Here is a 24,304-nt window from a genome sequence, read left to right as displayed (position 1 = left end):
CACTGTTCATCGTTCATCTGGATATTGTTTGTTTTTATTTTTTCGGGCGCGTTTTAATGAATATTGAGGATTAAAGGAATTTGCGGATTTTTATTGAATTATGTTTTCGGCGCCGATTTTATAGTGGACTTTATTTGTTGTTGTATAGTACGTAGTAGTAGTAGTTGTAGTACAGCCAGCATCAATATCACCAACGTCATTGTCAGAGTTTCGTAATGTATGTTGCAGATTGTTGTATTTAGCATAAATGCAACAATGAAACTTGTTTTTTTTTTCGCGGATTTTTATGTTTCATATCAATGATGATGATTCGGCTACTGCCACTACATTTTAATACTGAGTTGTTGTGCGTGTGTGTGTGTATGTGCGGCGGTGATGATGATGGTTTTTGGGTTATTGGTTGCCAGAGCAACACATCTGTTTTACTCATTCAATTGGCACAATTGGCGAGAACGATGATTTATTAAGTCATTAGCAGCCAAACACAACAGTCGAAATAATAATAACAGCCATCAACAATAACAACAACAATATCATCATCGTCATCGTCAACATTACACTGACAACAATAACCTGCAGCTTGCATTTATAATTTTTTGTATTTTATGGATATAACAACATCATCATCATCATCACCATCGTCATTCTCATGATGTCTAGTGATAGTGGGCGTTTGCATTGTTTAACCACAAGGTTTGGTTGCCGCCGTTGTTAATGCAGCAGTTGAACAACTTGTAATTCTTATTGATGATTATTGTTGTACTTGTAGTTGTTCGTAACTGTGTGTATGTGTGTTCGTGTATGTAAAAAGTAATTCATGTTGTTGCTGTTGTTTGGCAACAACCAATAACCAACAACAACAACTATAACAAATGAAATATATAATTTTATACTTAATAATAAACTTTTATAGCCAGATTAAAGTTTTAAATCTCTTTATTTCTTTTGTTGTTGCTATTTTTGTAATCATAATCCGTGAAAAATGTTTTTAACAGAATTTCTTGTTTATTTGCGTAGTGGTCAGCGTTTGTTGCTGTTGTTGGACTTTTTGTTATATTTACGTATCCGAAGGCTTGTTCATATCCTGTATTTATATTTAATATCCTTTTTATGGAAATGAAGATGGAAATATTAAACACTACCCACCAATACCACATTAGACCGGATAGTTATGCGTGGGTTGTTTATTAAAGTGTGTTGAATTAAAATTTCGGTTACTTTAAAGGTTTTTGATGATTATCTTTTAATTAAGAAAAACTTCTAAACATTTTTTAAAGCATTCTGGGAATTTTAAAGTTAAAATCAGACTTTTGACATCCCAAAACTTTATTTCAACTTGAAAGCTTTTAAATAAAAATTTTTAAATAAATAAAAAATATTACTGCTGCTCCAGGTGAGGCTCGAACTCACAACCCCGGCATTGCTCACAAGTTACTGATTATAAGTACCGTGCGCTAACCAATTGCGCCACTGGAGCGCTGGTATTAAGCTTGTCAAAAGCTTTTCATTAGCTTCCGCCATCAAAAAGCATTTATTGTGGTTCTTGGTAAGTAAATTTAGAACACAAGTCGACATTTAATAAACCAACCTCGCTTAAACGAAAAAAACAAAAACATAAAAGTAGATATCTACTGTTTTTTTTTAAACACTTGTAGCAAAATTAATAAACAATAAACGCCCACCTTTATTTAACCTCTCTCGCCCTCCAACCACATATTCATTTATTTGCAATTGTTGTTGTTGTTACTACTGTTGCCCGCCTTATCAATTTGGTTTTTATACATTAATGCGACAAATTAACTCTGCTCGTGTGCCTGCAGTTTATTTGTCATTTGAAGTTGTTGTTTGTTGGTTTTTTTCCCAGTATTATTATCCAAAGATTTAAAATTTATTAATTAAAGCCAGAGAAAATATGTAGCCCATATGTAGTATTTGTTAAAGGGATTTTACCTTTTTTAAACAATACATAGTCATTGTTTATAATTAATGTATGGCTTGTAAGAGTTGGATCGAATATGTCAGTTAATATTAATTATGAACAGGGTTTATTGTCGAGATTTATCTTAAAGTGGGGAAAAATAAATAATAATAAAAACTACTAAAGAATGCAGTAAAAGTTTCAATAATAATTAAAATTAAACAAAAAAGTAGATTTTATGCAGCTGTGTCAGTTTAAGGAATATAAATAAGTATTATTTATATATAATTAGTTGACAAGAAAACCTTCATTTATTACGAAATACTAGGCCTTTTTTGCAGATAATATGTACATGATATTAATATTAATGCGAAGTTTTGCTGCATGGTTTTGGTTCATAAGAAATCTGAGGTCCTTCGATATTAATTTTAACAACTATAAATAGAAATCGTCCACGAAACATTTATTTCCAATAAATCTAAAATATTTTTCAAAATTATGAGACGGACAAATTTGCATTAAGCGCTCCAGTGGCGCAATTGGTTAGCGCACGGTACTTATAATCAGTAGCTTGTGAGCAATGCCGGGGTTGTGAGTTCGAGCCTCACCTGGAGCAGTTTGTTATATTCTTTTGTAAAGAAATATATATTCCTACAAGATATAACATACATTCAGACGAATTTAGGATATGCTTGATAACTATTAGAAGCAACTTTTTTCGAAAAAAATTCTTCAATGTTAAAGTTATGGTCCAATAATCACAAACTCAGTTTGCTGGATATAGTTTCCTATAATTTTCTAATCCGTGTTACTGATCGGTGATCTAAAATTTAAATACGCCCTTGATGTAGATCTAATTTCGACAAATGCTTGCCAATGTCTTAATGTTCCAACATTTCACTATTCCGGGTAACAACAGATTCCTACAGGAATTTGCTTTAATGTTTCGTTTGACCACGATCTCCTATCTGGGATCGATTTGAAATACTGAACAAAATGAATTTTTATAAATTAACTTATATCAAATTCTGAGAGTCTCTTGTTAGAGAGAAACAAAAAAAAATATTCACAAAATTCGTTTTAGAATCTTCTTTCTGAACGTCCAAATATAATATACTTTTCAACTGTAAATATTTAAGCTATCTCTGTCTCTCTGTCTGTCTGTCTGTCTGTCTGTCCGTCTGTTTATTGAAACGAATTTTCAGTTTTCGGTCCATAAATAACGAAGATATATCAGCAAAATACCGAAACAACCCACGAAATAACATATTGCATATGTTTTGTTATCATTATACTCTATATTTGTCCTAATCAGAAAACTTTAATGTTTGGTGAAAATTCTTATTGTGTTTAAAATAACGGCATTTCTAAGTTTTCCTAAAATTTTGGAAAGGTTTCCTAATGAGTTGGCTAAGGCAACCGTTGAAATCAATACATGAAAGTGAATTTATTTAAAAACTGGATTGAAAGCACATATAAGTTTAACTTATTAGGAAATGCATGGTTAGGTTAGGTTTCACAGACTGCTAACTACAAGGAGTAAGCTTTACTTGGGTCCCTTTGTATTGTCTGTAAAGATAGATACTGTTTAAAGAGAGAGAGAGGGAGAGAAAGGTGATGTAGATGAATTAAGGAGAAGATGATAAAAAAGACAAAAGAAGACATAGGTTAAGAAGGGTTATACACCATAAAAACGTTGCATTGTGATTTTAGGTTTAGGTTAAGAAGGCATAAGAAAATAGAAATTACATATATATTTTACATTTTCTGTAAAATATTTAAATGTTGAACAACTTTTTTAATAACATAGTCTATCAAAATGAAGGTTTGTAAAAACTTTTGAAACCAATTCTAATGTTTTTCCAAAATTTTACAAAAAAATTCTTTTTTCCGAAATCCTTAAAATTTAAATCTCAAGTACCGCTAATCTCTTAGAGATATGAACCTAATTTCTTTACTATTTTACTCCCTTTTTATTGTCCATAAGTCAGATGGAGATTTTCTCAAAATTTTTAAAATTAGTTTAACAAAATTGTTAAAAGTTTGAAATTGTAATTATGAAGCTGCCGTCTAAATGGTTCACATTTATGACTATATCTCAAATACGGTTTACGCTAACTAATGAAAATAAAAACTCTCTTTTAAGTTAATACAAAGATGTTGGTTTTATTAGAATATTTTCCAAAATTGTTTATTTTTTTTTTTAATTTTCGCTTTTAAGGGTTTTGTGACACTAAATGATCGGAGAATTTTTAAATAACTTTTTTCAATTCTTAACCGACTTTTGAGTTTTATATCTTATTGGAACGATAATTGCATACATATTAAAATTATTTGCTTTTAAAATCCAAAAAGATAAATTTAGTGGCAAAATTTTGGTAAAAATTGTTTTCCCCTTTACAGCCGTGGTACCACTAGGTAACGTTGTCCTCTCGCTCTACATTTTTCCAGAATGCATTTCTATAACTTAAAATATAGTTTCATATCTTTTTGCATATTTACAAGCTTTTGTCTAACAATAAAACTATAGCATACTTAGCTTCTTCTAACAAAGACTATTGCCTACTTTTTAGCTTCTACTAAAAAACACTAAAATTCTCTCATTAAAATTATTTTTTCAATATAAACTTTGCAATACATTTAAAAAATTATAAACAAAAGTGAATAATATTAAAATGCAACAACAAAATAACTACAAAAAACAGCAACAATCACAAAACCTTGAAAAATCATTGAAGTTTACCGCACTTATTTACCACAAGTTACACCACGAAATTGATAATTCAACGGTTGACCAACTAAAAAACAACAGTGAAAACAACAACAGCCTATAAAAACAAACAAAAACATGGAAAAAAATTACAAAAAATATATAAAATAACAGAAAACAAAATAAATGTATATAAAACATTTATAAAAATGCAAATAAACAACAACTGACTAAAAGAGACCAATACTTTATTATATATAAATAAAATATACATATATATGTATATAATAAAATAACTATGAACACAATGCGACGATGTTAAGAGTTCTACAAAAAACCAGCCTAAGTTATACAACAAAATATTTTTTATTAACAGCCTTACTTTATGCAATACTTTTTTAGAAATTTGGGAGACTTCTGTTAATTACATTCTTAAAGTTAAATTAAAGTCCAAAAACGAACAGAATAAAATGTTGTTATTATTTATTAAAAATAAGACCTTTGACCCTGTAGTTAATATTAAAAATTTTTTGCTATTCAAATTTCTCTTGGTGTAGCCAACCAAATGATAATCAACAAATAATATATGTATTTAAATAAAAAATGAAAATATTTCTACCATATATGTATGTAAATACTCTATAATATACATGGTAAATAAAATATACATATTTATATGATAAAACAAAAAAAAAACTGTATTATTGTATACAATTTATAATTCAAGTGGTCGCCAAATACTCACAATTCGAAAAGCCACCATTTAATTTCAAAGTAGACTGAACCGGGTTTTTGCCCATTAAAAAAAAAACAGAATGTAGACATTTTTTATTAAATACCCTGAACTTCAATTTTTTTTTAAATATTGTGTTTTTTATTTTTGTTTTAATTTAGAGGAAGAGTTAAACAAGTGGTCAACCAACTCAACAACCGCATACAAATACAATAAAAACATTATGGTTTATATATGGAAAATTAAAAAAAAAAACATCCTATAACTTATCTATATACGTTTATTTACAAATGTATTTGTAAAAATTATACAAATACTTTGTCATTGTTAACAAAAACTGAGGCCAAGAGGCCTCAGGTAAAATCAATTAAAAACAAATTAAATGTTTTCAAAAAATCTACATACAAAATTATTATAATGTTGTTAATCCTAAAAATATTTGTAAAGGCTTTGATTTATTAAATGCTAAAATTAGTTTATATTACATAGAAATTAATTAAATAAAATTGTTAATTAATATTGAAATATAATTGGAATTGTAGTTGTTTAGAATGAATTTGAAGGTATATGTAGATTAGGGTGGTGGTAGATATAGCAGATAACAACAGTTTAAACATTTTTATTATAATTTCATCTCATCGTTATGATGCAGGTCGTATTATAAAAAACTCTTAAAAAATCTAATGAATATTGATAATGCATATAAATTTTAAGGTTTTTAAAAAATTGTATACCCCCATAAGATCCATCCAAAAGTATAAACATATATTCGGGGGTCCTTAGTAGATTCTAAGGCGATCTATAGTTTAAAGATTTATAACTGACAAAACCAATTTTTATAGGAATCAAAAACTCTCTACCAGATGTTATGATGATCGGTCCATAATTGACCCTACATTGTAGGGCCTCAAAACCCTCCTTAATGAGGTCGTCCTTCAAAAAATTACTTCAACGCTCATTACAGGCTTTTAAATGCTGCAATGAATGAAATTTGAAATTTTTGTAAGAACCAAAAAGTGTTTCTATCGAATTTTATAAGGACCGATCCATAATTGACACTCCCCTCAAACTATTTTTAAATTTCAAGTGGGCGAGGTGCCACGCCCACTTACTAAATAACTATCCCGGAAACTGACACGACTAGGGTTCTCAAATTTCTCACGAACAACGTTGACACATATATGAAAACTGGGGGTAAAATGGGTGAACTAGCTACAGTGGGTGTGGCACATCCCACGCCTAAATTGCTAGCTAATACCAAATGACGTATATTTGGAAAACTATAACAGCTACAGTTCCCAAATTTTGTAAGATAAACTTTAGTGTCAATATGAATAATGGGCGGATAAGAAATACCATATTTCTTATATCTGGGAAACTATATTTGGAGTGAATATTAAATGAATATTAAAGATAATATGAATATGAAATAAGTACAAATTCTTATATCAGTGAAACTATTGGAGCTAGATGCTCAAATTTTGCACAAACAATTTTGACAGCCATGTTAGTATTTGCCTAATTGGCGGATCATGCGGGCATGGTCCCTACCATAAGAATTAAATAAAAAAATCGTATATCGTGTGCACCATTATAGATAGAATTCACAAATTTTGCAAGAGCAACACTGAAATCCATGTGAACAATTTGCAAAAAAAAACCGAACTAGCAACAGGACATGGTGCCTTCCATATGAATTAATTTTATACAAAATATAGGAACTAGAATATTCAAATGTTGTACGTGTTGAAATCTCCAATGAGAGATTTGGAACATTTGGAAAAAATGCATAAAATATCAATAATTAACTAGAAAGGATTCCTTTAGAAGCGGTTTTACTAAAATCGTTTTTTTAGCAAAAAAGTAATGCTCATGATAATTTTGAGAACAGGTTCCTACTTATCACTTCTAGAACAGGTTCCACTAGAACCTTAGCTACCTGCCTTAATTTAAATAAGTTTACTATGGCATTGAAATTATAGAATTCAGAGTTAACAAAATATTTGTCTTTTGGTCAATGAAATTAAAAGGGAATCACTTTTTTAAAAATCGGAAGAAATTGGTCCATAAAGAACAAAATCAATATTGAATACAACAAAGCTTTTGTATAATAAAAGCAGCATTAAGCCAAACTGCTCTGAGATCAAATTTCAGCGGGACAGACGGACATAGTTTAATCGACTCAGAATTTCATACGGAACAGGAATATGCATATGTATATAATAATTAGAATAAATAATTTTTGGAAAATATATATTTTTCAAAGATTACTACTTATCGTTTGGATTTCATAGAAGTACTCTAATAAGGTAATTATGTGTTCTTCTACGATCATCGTAGAATATATTAATGACTTAAAATGCTATTGTAAGTAAATTTTAGCATTTTATCCCCTTATAAGATATTGAAAGTTTTCATTAATATAAAATATATGTATGTAGAAAAATTCAGTCCGTTAACTCACTTCGGACCTTATAGTGTTTTCAACAGACAGACGGACGGAAATGATTAAATCATTTTAGAATTTAATTGGTACTCAGAATGCACATAATGGATCTATAACCAATATTTCGATTTATAACAAACGGAATGAAAGAGCCATCATTTTTTTGGTGGAAGGTATACAAATCTTTAGTTAAACTTTTATTGATCTCGATAGCTAATATTTGGGAAAAACCACAGTGTACAACCAGTGTACACTTAATAAGGTAGCCTCGTTGCTAAAACAAATCCAAATACATACGAAAACAACAGGCGATTTGTTATTGTGAAATAATACCATCAGTCAAAATAAACTGCATGCGGAGAATGAAAAAGCAACAAATAAACACAATAAAAATATGAGTTTTTAGCAAATATTTTAAAAATTAATATTAAATTAATTAAACGTGGAATGCCTGAAAATCATAACTATAACTATTGGGAAGACAAATTTTGCGAGTAAAACGTGATTTTTGTGAAAAGTAATTGGTCGTGCTAAAAATTGTCCGGAACGTATGCCGGAGCAAAAGATTTTCTTATTTTATCAAGATAGAAGGAAAACAAAGATATTTAATCACGATTGACCCAGAAAACACTTTTAAAAACATAGTTTTCTTCACTTTTTAAAATTTTTTACAACTTTTGCTATTTTTTCATAATATAAACAAACAGGAATTTTGACAGATAAGATTGAAACAGCTGATGATCAGCTATGTGGACGAGTCTACCTTATTAATTGTATCATGCTTTTAACTAAATTATAGTCATGAATTAAGCAGCCCCCAAAAAGTATGAAAATTAACAAAAAAGAAAGTGTAGTCGGGCGACCATATGATACCCTACAGTAGTTATGAATTGTGGATTTTCAAGTCACTTCCTGAAGCAGACTTATTATTAGGGGCTAGGGTCAAGTGAGGTGCGATCATTTCGAAATTCGGCAAGGTCTTAAAACTTAGTTGTAACACCTTTTATAGTGATGCTATTATATTTTACATAACTATGAGCTCTAAAGCCCTTTTCGGAGGTTCAGTTGTATGGGGGCTAGGTTTACTAATAGGCTGATTTTAACCATTTTCAATAGACTTCGTCCTTGGGCCAAAATTTATCAAATTATCTTGAAATTTGCGACCTGGACTTTGATAACAACTTTTACATAGACACACGGACGGACAGAGGGACATCGTTAAATCGACTCAGATTCTGAGTCAATCGGTATACTTTAAGGTGGGTATAGTACTAATATTTTAGTGTGTTACAAACATCAACACAAACGCATAATACCCTTCCCACTATAGTGGTATAGGCTACATAAGTTCCTAAACTGTATGAATTTTTTCATTTTTATTTTTTTAAAAATAATCTAGAAGCCTTGACTTAAAAAATTAAAAATTTTCTTTCTATTTTTCTATTTGTTAAAAAATGTTTGAAATTTTCTTTGGAAAATTTTTTATTTCTTTATGATTTTTAGATTGAAAACAATGAAAATGCGCGTAACTTGCAGGATTGTCTGAAGAATGGATGTTTTGCTATATTGCTGATGTTTTTTTATTTCATATTTTGTTTTCCAATATTTTTATTTATTTTTCATAAAAATTCGCTAATTATTATTATTTTATTTTCTAAAAAAATAGAACATTGGATATTTATTGCAATGTGGATATTTATTGCAATTTTTTATGAAAATCAAAGAAAATAAGTAAAAAAAAACAAAAAGTTCATTCATGTACAAATTCATACATTTTATGAACTTTTAATATTCCGAATGAAAATGGTTTGGGAAAAAAAGTCATGTTCGATTCATACAATTTATTACAAAATTCATTCTAGTTATGTATTATTTTTTTCTGTGCATTAACGAAATTCTGTTTAGTTTGTGTTCCTAAAAGAGACTTATAAACTTTTTAGAATCCTCAATGTTATAAACAAATATTGTCTCTTTTTATCTCAATACAATTTATAAATTAACACAAATCTCTTTAATAGTAATTAAATCGATAATTTATTTAAAATATTAAACAAAATTTAAACACTTTTCATTAAAAAGCAATATTTTTTGATAAGAAATTTATAACAGTTGAATATTATCAATTGATGAAAAAAATAACTGAATAATAATAATTTTCGATAAGTTAATAATAAAACAAATTTAATTATAATTGTTATGCTTTAAGTAAATCAAAATAAAAATTTTAATAAACTATTATCTTATCAAGATCGACTTAGTTGTCTGTATCATAATTCCACATTGATTATAAACAAAATAGTTTAAGAAGCATTTAATATAAAATTTTTTAATTTTTTTTTTCTTTAACAACTTTTAATTTTCAACACTTTAAATTTCTTTTCAAAATAAGTATTTTAAACAACTTTAAAAAAACTCCATATACACTTTATATTTTTAATTTTCTGTAACTTTTACTCATTTCCTTATTATTTAAAAAAAATTTTGCTCATTTCCCTCAATTTTATTTGCAATTCTTGTTGTTATACCCTACACCACTGTAGTGGGAAGGGTATTATGCGTTTGTGCTGATGTTTGTAACGCATTAATATATTAGTACTATACCCACCTTAAAGTATACCGATCGACTCAGATTCACTTTCTGAGTCGATTTAACGATGTCCGTCCGTCCGAACGTCCGTGTGTCCATGTAAACGTTGTTATCAAAGTACAGGTCGCAATTTTCAAGATAATTTGATGAAATTTGGAATACACATTTGTTTTGGCCAAGGACGAAGCCTATTAAAATGGTTAAAATCGGTCCATTATTTCACCTAGCCCCCATACAACTGAACCCCCGAAAAGGGCTTCTAAGCTCATAATTATGTGTAATATAAATGTATCTCTATAAAAGGTGTTACAACTAAGTTTTAGACAAACTTTGATGACCTTGCCGAATTTCGAAATGATCGGACTTCATTTGACACTAGCTCCCATACAAAACCCCCTTCAAAAAGTGACTTGAATATCCGCAATTTATTTATTAATACTGTTATTGCTATGAAATTTAGCACAGACAAATATTATATAAATACAAATCTATACAGCCCATCGGTCCATATTTGCTTCTATCCCCCATATAAATCCTCTTTTAGAAAATAAATTTTTCATCAATAAATTGCTTAAATAAATCGGAATCAAGGTAATATTAAAGATAAATGCTTTGTTATGAAAAATAAATTACATTTAATATTCATAACTGGTGTAGGGTATCATATGGTGGGCCAAGCCCGACTATACTTTCTTACTTGTTTTCAGTTAAATTTCTGTTTTATTTTCATTTTATTATTTTTTTCCTCATTTCAATATTGTATTTTGTATAATTGCAGCACGATCTGTTGTTGTTTTATTCAAACAAATGTGTTGTTGGCATTTTATCGATTTAATTTTAATGCCATGTTACGCATGAAATACAACGCATTGCAATTTTTGCACAAAAATTAAAATGAAATAAATGTATTCGCATGTTTGGTCATAGTATAAATGCATACAAATGTATATATGTATATACATATCTATGTATAAATGAATGACCATATGTATTTATGTATGTATTACTGTATGTAAACAGACATTTATAAACAGGACTACAACATTAACAAAAAAATCTCATTTATTTTCCATACGCACATTTTTAGCAGGATTTTTTGTTCTTTTTATTTACCAGCGTTTTTTCGTTTTCTCATTTATGTGCTGTTTTTTGCATTTAATTCATCATTTGTCCAAAAAATGGACAGACAATCAGTAAATGGAAATTATTTTCCTTTTTTTTTGAGAGACCATGTTGTTGTTTTTTCAGTTGTTGTTAAATATGTGTATTTTTTTTTTTTTTAATTTATAAAAGATTTTTTATTTATATTAACAAAACCAGAGAATTGTAAAGAATTAAAGGTTTGTTCTTTGAACCCCTTAAAGTAGGCATTATATTTTGTTGGTTTTAAGTAATGCTTATATGTATGAATGTATGTATGAGTTTCTGTGTAATGCATAAAGATGAAGGCATTTGCTGATCCGTTTGTAACATATCGATATATTGCTTTTAGGGACAAAAAAGTATGAATATCTTGATTCTCTATTCAAATATCAAACGATCTTTCAATTTCCGTCCGTCTGTCTTCGGAAGATACAAAAGAGTTTAATCGGAAGATATGAGAAGACAAATATTTTGTAAATGACCCATATTGGTCAAACCAAATGAATTAGAACAAAATGTTTTACTACTCCCAATCAAATTATATATTGTCTGAAAATTTACATAGATAATGGAATCCTTCATTTTGATTCATAATGTTTAGCATTAAAAATGACCAAAATCTTTAAAAAAGCGCAATAGAAATTAAACTTTAGGTCTTAGGAAGTCGAAAATATTAATAGATTTTAACTATATAATGTAAAGACAAATTAAAATGCCCACAGGGATCAAATCGCCCGTCCGTCCGTCCGTCTTGGTTCTTTGAACCTGCGAATAAAAAAGGTTTTAAATAATGTTCACTATTCCCATTTTGCTCGATAGAGGTGCACGTTATCTGGTGGCACCACGGCTCTGAGGAGAAAAAGATTTTTACAAAAATGTTGTCACAAAATTTATGTTTTAAAAGTTATTACAAATTCCTCTGATCCTTTAGTGGCACAAAATATTTATCTGAGAAATATTTAAAACAAATTAACAAATTTTGAGAAATATTCTAATAAAACCATGTCATTACATTAAATATATTCGTATTAACTTAAATGTGGGCTTTTATCCTCATTAGATAGGGCAAACCGTATTTGGGGTATAGCCATAAATGGAAAACTCTTCAGATGGCAGTTTCAAAACTCCAGTTTTAAACTTTTAACAATTTTGTTAAGTAAATTTTAGAAATTTCAGAAAATCTCCATGTGACTTGTGTACAATAAAGAAGGGAATAAAAAAGTAAAGAAATTAGGTCCATATATCTTACACATTAGCGGTACCTGCGATTTGAATTTTAAGGATTTCGAGAAAAAATTTTTGTTAAAATTTTTGAATAACCGAATTTATTCTTTACTGTTATGAATTTTATATTAAAATTTTTCAGATTATATAATTTAAGATAATATGAAACATACATCTGAAGTATTAGTTAAATCGGATAATATTAACCTATAAACTTGAAGGTCAAACTTAAGCTATGCAATATTAGGAAATTTTCTTGAAAACATAGTGAAATATTATTTTGTTTTCAACCGATTTAAATGAAACTTAGGAAAAATATACAATTAAGACTAATATTTACGATGACATCGGAAAAAACGAAATTAACCTTTAAACGTAAATAATATTCGATGCCATTTTGCGATAAAACGATGGGTGAGATGATGAGAAAAACAGATATCAGATTTGGTTTCAGCAGCTAAAAGTACATTAAAAGCAGTCGAATTGATTTAAAAAGTTTTCACAAACCCAAACAATTCGTTGGCCTGTATTATAGTCGGACTTATTCAATCAAAGGAGGCTTCACAAGGGTAAATTCTGCATATTTTGTTCAAGTTGAATTTTATCCCGATAACTTTTATTGTCAATGCAATTATGCATTTAAGTTATTTTCGAATATGATCCTTATTGGGAGTTGTGACCAATTATGGATCCGATCCGTTCCGATTACGCGTAATGATTTATATATATACAAAACATATTCGCGTCGAATTTAACCCCGATAACTTTATTAGTTAATAGAATATGTGCGTTTAAGTGATTTTCGAAAGTTGACCTTATATGGGAGCTATGACCAATTACGGGACTATCCGAAAAAAAATTCGTAGAGTGATTGATACATACACAAAACATATTCGTGCCGAATTTTATATCGATAGCTTTATTTATAAATGAAATAAGCTCGTTTAAGTGGTTTTCGAAAGTGGTCCTTATATGACCAATTGTGGACCAATACAAATCTACGTTGGTAGTATGATTTCTGTTCATATTATATTCATATGTACAAAATTTTGAGTTGATACCACTATTTTTGATGAAGTTATTAACGATAAATCCATTTACGGAAATATGTACCTTAGTTTGGGGACTATGGAATTTTTTTAATCCATTGTTTTGAATTTCATAATTGATCCCTGCATAAATGAAATAAAGTGTGACAAAATTCATCGAATTATCATTTGTAGTTTGAGTTTGAGAAAACGACTGGAGGTAGTCTGAAATTTTTACTGATAACTTTTAATACTGTGAATCTATTTTGCTGATTTTCAATACCAAACAATAACAACAATGAATATTTTTGGTTAATTTTTGTTTTTGGCAGACAGACGGACATAGCAAAATCGACACAGAATTTGATAAAGAATATATATACTTTGTTGGGTCTCAGATAAATATTTCTATTACACACGGAATGACAAACTTATATATATCATTTATCACTACTAATGGTGGTGAAGATAGCTAAATGGAAGTTGGCACAGAGTTTTGTCTTAGAGTCTCAAGTAAGGCGCTAAAAGTCACCAATAATCTCATGTACGCTAAGCGAGATATTGGGGATCAAAGGTTACAGAAATCAGTTTTATACAAATATCTCGCTTATGAACAAAATTAAAAAAAAAATGTGGTCACAATCCGTTTAGAGCAATATTCGCACCAAATGTTATTAAAATCAAACTTGGTAGCAACAACTTGGTATCATCAATATTGGAAACAATTTAAAGCCGGTTTTCTACATCTGATTTTAACGAAATTAACTGACTGACTTTTTAGATGATGTCCACCATTTTTTTCTTATTATATTCTAGTAATATTTCATTCCCTTTCTGTCGAAAATTGTTATGATTACAAAGGATTTCTAAAAAGTTTTCAAAAAATAATGCACTATAGCTTGAAAAGAACTAATGATATGGGAATGAGGAATTGTTAACAGTAAATAAAGGAACTGTCAGTTGTGTATATCCATTCAACTTTGAAAACGATTTAATAATAAAATTAGTGGTTTATAAAAAATTTTATATTAATATATTATAATATATTTTTCAAACTCACTTTTTTGATGTTTAAGCAGCTTTTAACAATATATTTTGAGATTTGTTTGCACTTTAAAACAAGATAACACTTTTTGCTTATAATATAAAATTTATTTTTAATAATTTTTCAAACTTTTTTTTTAAATTTTTTATTCTTTTAAATGTAAGGATTCGTTAAATTTTTTATATAAATTTATTATTATTATTTTGAATTAAATCAAATTTCTTTAAACTTGTAAATCTATAAATTACACTTTTTAACTCAATAAAACACTTTTTTTCTAGCCGTTAATAAATGATTGAACTTTGGCTAGACTTGACTAGTGTTAATTATGCACAACTTTGTGAACCGGAAATATAGATGGCCGCCGAGTTAGTGGTCAGAAATATGTAAAGTGACACGTCGTCTGTATGTAAACCTTTTCAAAATTGTAACACTTGATAGACACTAATGCGTGTATGTAGGTTTGGCCACGAAAATCAGGAAAAATCCAACCATAAAGATGGCCACGTTAATGTAAATACACAAATGAGCCCAGTAACGTGGCTAAATAAACACATGCAATGCAAAGCTACAACGTTGATGACGAAATGAAATCATTGAATTTTGCCACTGTTTGGTATTGACAACAAATTTTATTTCTTTTTTTTTCTTTTGCTATTTTGTTAGTTTTGTATGCGTAACGTTTTATTATGCGTGTAGGACGTTATGAGGCAACTTAATCACTTTATATATGTGCTACCGCTAAAAATGCACGTTGCATTTATGTTGCACAAACTAACTAAGTGAGTAAATGTGAGTGTGTGTGTGTGTGTTTGTGGACACACACTAACACTTTATGTTAACGTTTGATTTGATTCAACTAGACTGACTGTCTGGCTGGTTGGTTGGTTGGTGAAACACTTTCAAAGTTAGAAATTGCAATTTACACACACACAGCCACTCATACACTTATGTATGTTGCACTTGTAAATGTATAAGGACACGACGGGTTCGTTTCTAAACAACAATTTTAATGCGTGCGTACGGTTTGAAAACGGTTTTAAATGTGTGACGGAAAAACCTTTTGAAATCATGTAGAAGCGCCTTACAAATTTCAAATGTGATAACAAAATTATTTGCTACCAACAACAACAACAGCAACAACTACAAAACATTAAGCTCAGTGTGGAAAAAACGAGTTGAAAATTTTGAAATTTTTCATAGGAAAAATTTTCAAATTTTCAAAAAGCAATACAATACACACCAACTCACACCATAGAAAAAAATCCTACATACAAACATTTCAAAACAACCTGCCTTCTTTAGCAAAAACAACAAAAAATCACACATACATATACAGCAGCAATTGAAAACTTGTTTTATGATGTTTGTGTGTGTGTATGTGCATATGTAAATTTAAATGTTAATATGTAAATGTGTTAATTTGAGTTTTATGCATGTGTTTTTGAGTTAGTTTTCGCCCCAAAATAATGAGAATAAGAATTAAGCTCAATAAAATGAAAGAGTTATAACTGGTTTTTCAAATACACACACACACACAATCATAAACAACCGTAAACACACACACATAAACAAACAATTCAAAACAAATACAATGGGTGGGAGGAGAATTTAAAATTAACAGCAACAACAACTTTATCTTCATAAACACAGTAGCTTTGTTAAGCTTTGCAGACAGAACATTTAATGCCTTCAAAATTATCACTTGTGCAGACTCTCTCTTTGGCTGTTTTATTAAAATTCTGCATGAATTTTTATAACAGCACACTCCTGCTCTAACTTAACGGAAACGGAAATATTGCAATGTAAAGCAATTTTGTATTTAATAACTTATTAAAAACTCCATTTTAAATTAAAATCTGTGCAGCTTCTGTGTAGTTAAAATGTTAATACATTGAACATTAATTTTCCTTTAAAATTATACAAATTTCTGCTTTTAACATTATATGTTTTTGTTTAAGCCAAAGCTGTTGCTGCTCCTGCTGCTGGAAATTGTTATTGTAATAAAACTGAAGGGAAACTCACCAGTGGATGTGGCTGTGGATATGTTGGTATGTTACTGGTGTTTGTTTACTCCATCAACACTTCCGTAGTGACCATTTAACTCTCACCATCTCTTTCTACCACGGCCTACGACCAACCTCGACACCACCAGCAGCATATCATCAAAATCATTTGCCGTCATTCCGCCATGTAATGTTAAACATACGCACAACGACGGAAATGAGGTTGCACAGAGTACCAGGTTACGTGGAAAAAAATTGTATGGATATACAATGTGAGGGATTTGTTCAAAATAAAATCGAAAATTCACATATACAATTTTGCTGACGTTGTGCTAACACTCTTCGAAAAAGAACAGTGCTACAATATGTTAAATTAAAATCGAAAATTCTATTGAAGTATCACGAATATAGTTATGGAAAACACTTCCAGAAAAATCTACTAAAGAATAACTAGTTCGATCGAACAATCTTCTAATGAAAATTGAATCGATCATTATACCTTACACCACTTTAGTGGGGTGAGTATATTGGGTTTGTGCTGATGTTTGTAACGCACAATAATATTGGTCCTATACCCACCTTAAAGTATACCAATCGGCTTAGAATCATTTTCTGAGTCGATTTAGCTATGTGCGTCCATCTGTCCGTCCGTCTGTCCGTCCGTCTGTCCGTCCATGTAAACCTTGTAATCAAACTACAGGTCGCAAGATAATTCAATGAAATTTGGCACATAATCTTCCAAGGTACCGGAGACGAAGCTTATTGAAAATGGTTAACATCGGTCCATGTTTTCACCTAGCCCTCATACAACTGAACCGGACGAGTAGAGCTTTCAAGTTCATAATTATGTTTAATATAATCATATCTCGACAAAAAGCAGCAAAACCAAGTTCTATACTAGCCTTGATGACTCTCATGAATTTTATAATTATAGGGTCTCATTTGACCATAGCCCCTATTCACAATTTTATTCAAAAATAAATGGCTTAAGTATATCTGAGGCAAGGTACAATTCAACTTAAATACTTTATTATGAAAACTAAATCATATTTTATATTTGTAACAGGTGTAGGGTATTATATAGTCGGCCTCGCCCGACTATAACTTCTTACTTGTTAAATATTGTAAATAAAGCTAGAACAATCAAAAGATCTTGTAATTAAAAGAATGTAGAGAAAACTTATTGGTCAACAAGTTTTATAAAGAAACTCTATTTTTGAGTGCAAATAATACTAATAGACTACATATCGAATGAACAAATATCGATCATCATATATCGAAAAGTTTTCTTAAGAAAATATATCGATCTAAACAAAACACATCGATGCTCGAGAAGTTGTCTAAAGAAAACTCACCAATGATCAAGGATTTCTTAAAGAAATCTCATCAATTGATCGATGATCGAAACTTTGTAGAGAAAGTACATAAATATGTAATCAAGAAGATTTTTGAAAGAAATGGTTGATCGAAGAGTTTTCTTAAACAAAACTCATCGCAGATCGAAAAATTTTCTTTAAGAAATCTCTTTATTGGAAAAGTTTTCTAAAGAAAACTCTTCATTGGAAAACTGTTCTAAAAAAACTCTTCAATCGAAAAGTTTTCTAACGAAATGTTATTGAAGATCGAATAATTGTTTAATTAAATCAATTGAAAAGTCCACCAAAGAGATTTCCATAGAAAATGGTTTGTTCTCTAAATAAAAATAAAAAGTTTATTGAATTGTTTTATAGAAAATTTGCCACAAAGTATTTACTAAAATATACATATAATTTCCTATAATTTCCACCCACTGTTCTACAACAAACGCATGCTGATTTACTAAATTTAAAATGAGAAAAAGTAACAAAAACGGATGTGAACATTTAAAAGTCATTTATTCAATGCGTGTGTTAAACGACTTGTCTGACAAACGCTGTAAAAAAAAAGATGCGAGTTGCGTAGAACTTACAAAATGCGTGAAACTTTAAAAACAACACTGAACGTAGAGCAGAGTATTGTAATGATGGTCAGTAAATTCATATAAAAAATGACCAGACATATAAACATATTCATAAGGACGTAGTGCATACAAACAAACATCCAGCCATTCAGTCATTCAGTCGGCCAGGCAGTTAGCCATTCATTGTTGTGCTGTGGACACAGGTTCATTCATGCAAATTAAAATCTACTTTGTTAAGAGGAAATAAATTTTAAAATAAATGAATAAAAATGTTAAAAATCTACAACAAAAGGATTTTTGCTTTTTTTTTTTTTTGGCGTGTGTGTTAAATAACAAAGAAGAAGTGGTAGTCGCTGACTGAAGGAAAGGGGGTGAATTAAAAAGAGAAAACCCTTTGCGTTTCTAAAAGCCCAGCAAATAAATTTAAAACAATAGTAACAGCAATAGAAACAAAAAAACCTGTATCCAATTCCTAGATTAATGAAATCTACACTGGTTCATATGAAAAGTATGTAAGAAAATATTAATGGAAAGGGGTCAAACATAGTTAGATGTGTTTTTGTTTATGTAAAAGTATGTGTCTCTTTTTGCGATGTGTGTGTGTTTTCATACAATTATACTAACAATCATTAATTTTACTCATTTGAGCATTAAAAAATCTGGTTTTATTTTCTATACAAAATACATAAATTTCAACCTTATTATAAGGATACGTTGTGTGTATGTGTAGGAATATCAACAAATTTATATATTTATATGTTCATACGTAAAAGTTACTATCTCAGCAGAACTAGTAAAGAATTGATTCCAAAATGCCGTCTTTTGTAGATTTACATTCTTAAATATTAAGCCCTTAAACACCACATTTTTATAACCTCGATGTTCCTCTAAAATGTCTAACATTATCAGAGAGTTATGAATATATCTTAAACGTACTATTTTTTATAAAAAAGCATTTGAATTTTGCCCTAAATTCTGAAATCTTTTAAAATTGAGCGTCCCTTAGATATTCGAGACTGTGTTTTCATTTCCTCGCACATTTGCTTTGACATAGTACCACATATCGAACGATCCTTCGAAAACAAACTTGACTGCGGTGTAGTGTACGGTGGTTCATCTGAGGACTTTCGTGAATTAAAATTAATTTGTACTAGCATTACAAAGACCACAAAGTCCTTTGGATGAGGTATTACATTCATTGCACTGAAGATGTTCACTGCTTCAGAAGTAGCCACCAAATGGATTTATTTCGGGTAAAATTTCATCTCAGTTGACTTTTCGTTCAATGGTAGTTACATACATAAGAACATACTTTTCAAAGACTACTACTAAAAGTAGTCTAATAGTGTCTTACTAATAATGTGTTATATAAATACTTTCTAATTCATTAGTCATCTTGCCAGTGAAGATATAGAAGCTACTTTTTCTAATTACTTGTAATCGCTTGTGGTAAGTACTTGCCTCCAATGACATGACCGTGTTAAAATAATGACTTGAAATGCTATTGTGTAAGTAAATTTTATAATTTTAATCCCTTACATGGTAATGAAAGTTTTTACGGAGTAGTTATGCAATCTTCATCGAAATACAAGTGTTATGAGGGAACTAACTACGTTCAAGCATTTTCAGAGGGGGGTTATAAGGGGGCTAGTAGGGATATAAGTATGAGTGGCGTAATTACAAGGTCCGGTTGTATAGGGGCAACCCTTCAAAATTGCGACCTGTAGTTTGATTACAAGGTTTATATGGAGAGACAGACAGACAGACAGGCAGACGCATTTGGCTTAATCAGTTCAGAAAATGATTCTGAGCTGATTGGTATACTTTAAGGTGTAGGTGTAGGACTATTATTTCTATGCTTTACAAACATCAGTACAAATCCCCACTAAAGTGGATATCTAAAGGATATCCATATAATTTATACATTAATTTATTTTTACAATTGAATGTTAGGTAATACTAATAAAGCAATAACAAATCTATCGAAACCCAGAAAAGATCCTTCCATGAACGACGACCCATGGGGACAAGTTAAGTCCTTATAGCGGGAGTCATGGCAAATTGACCTGTTGCACAGATAAACGAATATAGATCTTTTATCAAATCTAAAGTCAGATAAACTAAAACACAATTACAGAAAATGTTCAACCATCTACTCTATATCTTCATTTTTCTATCTACAAAGAATACATTCTTTTAAAACATAATTTTAAATAAATTTCAATTTCTACTTCCATATTGAGCGTAAAAATATTCACTCATCTATTTATTTAAACAATAAAAAAATTTATTTAAACAGAAAAAACAAGTTATTTGAGTTAAAATCTTAAACATTTATACGCTTTTCCGACTCATTAAAAAAAGCTGTAGGTTTGTGAAAATCATGAAAACAAACACACATGCACACGTGTATATATAGAACTGAAAAACTCCATTAAAAAACAGTGTAAATTTTGGTTAGTAGTGAAAATCTAGGACCATCCCATTAATAAGTCAGAACTAGAGTAAAAAAACGAGATGGCAATATATAGGAAAGCATAAACAAGCAGAAATACACATACATACATAAAGCCATAGTACTCATTATAATAAACACTAGCAAAGTTTATAACTGTATTCGTGCTACTGTTAAATGTACAGAAGCAGCAACTATAATCAGTAGTTTTAATAGTTTTTAAACTAATGATGTTGGGGGGTAGTAGTAGTGGTAGTAGTAGTTTTAACTCTCCCATTTACAGTTACAAGTGCAACAAATTGTATAAATCCTTATAAGAGAGCACACTCATACATTTACTGTTAAAACACATATAAGGCTATATGAGTGTGTATATTTCCTCTTCCTCCCACCATGTTGCATGTTAGTTTACATTATTTTATTTATTTAGTTGTCTTTGAAGTTTTCTGCTCATTAGTATAAGCTTTCACTACCACTATTTTTGAGTGAATTATAATATTTTAACTCTTTCTCTTGCTATTATTGCTTCATATGTATTAATTTATTTATATTTCTATATTTGCTTTTGAACTATTGCTAAACTATAAAAAACAAACTCTCCAATTAACAACATGTTACTGCAAAAGTTGTATTAGAAAAGTTTAAACCCCTTTTACAACTACACATGAAGACTACTCACTCAAACTCGTAGACTGAAATATACTTGTTCAGCATTAGTTTTCAGCCAGCATTTTCATTAATGTATTTATATTTTAATAAGATGGTAACAGTGGGCTAAAATGTTTTAAAATTGAAAGGAACAATTTTTTTTTTGAAAATTTGAAACAAACAACCGATTATGATGTTCAAAAATATTCTTTAAATCCCATGTAGGTAGGCTAAAGCAATTAATGAACTGGCATCTTATACTTTCGTGTCTTCATACACATTCTGACTTCAATAGTCGGGGATGGAAATACATTACAGGCTAAACCCAAGGAGACCAATGGGGAAAGTAGCTTTACTTTAAATATTTCAGATATGGCTAAAAATGAACACTACTTTTATAAAACTGTTATCTAGTCTTGACTGGAAATCAGGATTGAACGAAAACTAGCGACTTATTATATTTAAACTTTATCTTTTTAAATGAATGACTTAACATAAGATATAAATTATAAGTTTCCGCAAATTTAAGAGCACAATGACTGAATCCTTAAGGCATATCTATCCTTCTGAATTGGTAACAGTGATATTGTTTTAGTTTTTAATGTTATTGAAATTTGCAATCTTGCTGAGTAAACATGATCTTGAGTTTTTGAGAAATTCTTAACTGATTCATCATTACCAAGACTAAAGATCTTTTGTTGATAAGACAACAAAAGATCTTTATTCTAAAGCCTACATCGGCATAGAGTAAAAAATAAGTTCTCTTACAGGTTTTTATCGTTTCTTATACATGTGTAAGCATACATGCGAGTGAAATTAAGAGTGCAAGAAAGCTCATAAAGAAGATCTTTGCCGATCAGGGGTCTAAAGCTCTATCAATTGAAAAGACTTTAGATCAGTCTATAGTCAAGACTACTACATAAAGGCTTTTTGAAAATACTCCGTTGTCTTAGAGTTATTTTATTTTGGCAAATAACTGAAATCAATAATTGCAAATTCCTTAAATCAATTTTAAAATTCGTAGAAACACTTTTTGGGACCAACTTAATCCACTTAAAAATATATCGTTACATACATATGTATGTATGCATTAAAAAAAACTTCTACATATGCATATTGAATGCGTGTAACGGACATTTCTAATTTAAAGTAATTTCCAACTTCAAAACACATCCACATACATACATTAAAACAATTGTGTTAATCATTAGAATGAAAAACTATATATCTATAAAGTGAGCAAAAATGGAGGTAAATAATTAAAGCAAATAAATGAGTGGGTGTTAGAGAAGGTGCTAAGAAGACATACACATACTTTTAAAGTCTAACGCAAAAAAGGTAAAAACTTTTACAAAAAAGGCAAAGCCACACTAGGCCCGACTAAAGCATAGCAAGTCAAGCCAAACAAGAAACACACAGAATACAAGTAACTTCCTGATGTAACACGGCCGACAACATTGCCTGCAACAAATACATACCATACATATGTACATACATGTGCAAGCGTTAAACATGAAGGCAGGAGGGATACACATATAAATATTTGGTGCACTTACTACAATAATGTATTAACTTCAAAGTTTGAAAAATGAATTAGCACAAGTTTTCTAAATGGGCTCAATCCTATTGAAATTAAAATAAAACATTTGTCTTTAAATACTTGAAAAATTTGGTTTTGATAACAATTTACTTTTTAGTTTTTGGAGTTGAAATGTTTTTGCATTAAGCGTTCAGTGAATTGCTTTTAATGCGTACCGTTATACACTACACTCATTTAAGGCCAACGATGAAGTAAAATTACGACTATATGTGATTTGGTGTAGTTGTTCACTGTGGCGGTGGTAGTGATAGATATTACCCATTAGCTTTCAAGGATTCAATGTATCGCCTTTATTTGACTTGAATATATGTACATATATGTATGAGGTTATGATTTGACAGACTATTTGTAAGTAATCTGGAGGAAAGTCAATCGTAACATAAGAAGTTAGTTAGTTAATTAGTTAATAATTAGTTAGTTAGTTAGTTAGTTTGTTAGTTATTAGTTAGTTAGTTAGTTAGTTAGTTAGTTTTAGTTAGTTAGTTCGTTAGTTAGTTCGTTCTTTCGTTCTTTTTCGTTCGTTCGTTTCGTTCGTTTGTTCGTTTCGTTAGTTCGTTCGTTCGTTCGTTCGTTCGTTCTTTCGTTCGTTCGTTCGTTCGTTCGTTCGTTCGTTCGTTCGTTCGTTCGTTTCGTTTTCGTTTTTCGTTAGTTCGTTCGTTCGTTTCGTTCTTCGTCGTTCGTTTCGTTCGTTCGTTCGTTCGTTCGTTCGTTCGTTCGTTTTCGTTCGTTTTCGTTGTTCGTTCGTTCGTTGTTCGTTCGTTCGTTCGTTCGTTTCGTTCGTTCGTTCGTTCGTTCGTTCGTTCGTCGTTTTTCGTTCGTTCG

The 24,304-nt window shown here is 29.8% G+C and overlaps 2 non-coding genes across 2 annotated transcripts; one reads left to right on the top strand and one right to left on the bottom strand.

Annotated features, from left to right (window-relative positions):
• Positions 1 to 1,385: 1,385 nt before the first annotated feature.
• Positions 1,386 to 1,477, bottom strand: Trnai-uau. Its single transcript is given in 2 exon segments — positions 1,386 to 1,421; positions 1,440 to 1,477. It is a non-coding gene; the product is annotated as a tRNA-Ile (tRNA).
• Positions 1,478 to 2,442: 965 nt separating this feature from the next.
• Positions 2,443 to 2,534, top strand: Trnai-uau. Its single transcript is given in 2 exon segments — positions 2,443 to 2,480; positions 2,499 to 2,534. It is a non-coding gene; the product is annotated as a tRNA-Ile (tRNA).
• The last annotated feature ends 21,770 nt before the right edge of the window (positions 2,535 to 24,304 follow it).

Source organism: Lucilia sericata, unplaced genomic scaffold, assembly GCF_015586225.1.
Source record: "Lucilia sericata isolate MDLA Ls3-8-SP2 unplaced genomic scaffold, ASM1558622v1 Contig000247F_arrow, whole genome shotgun sequence".
Lineage (NCBI taxonomy): Eukaryota > Metazoa > Arthropoda > Insecta > Diptera > Calliphoridae > Lucilia > Lucilia sericata.
Note: the sequence above shows the minus strand (reverse complement) of the source record. Positions and strands in the feature narration are given on the sequence as shown.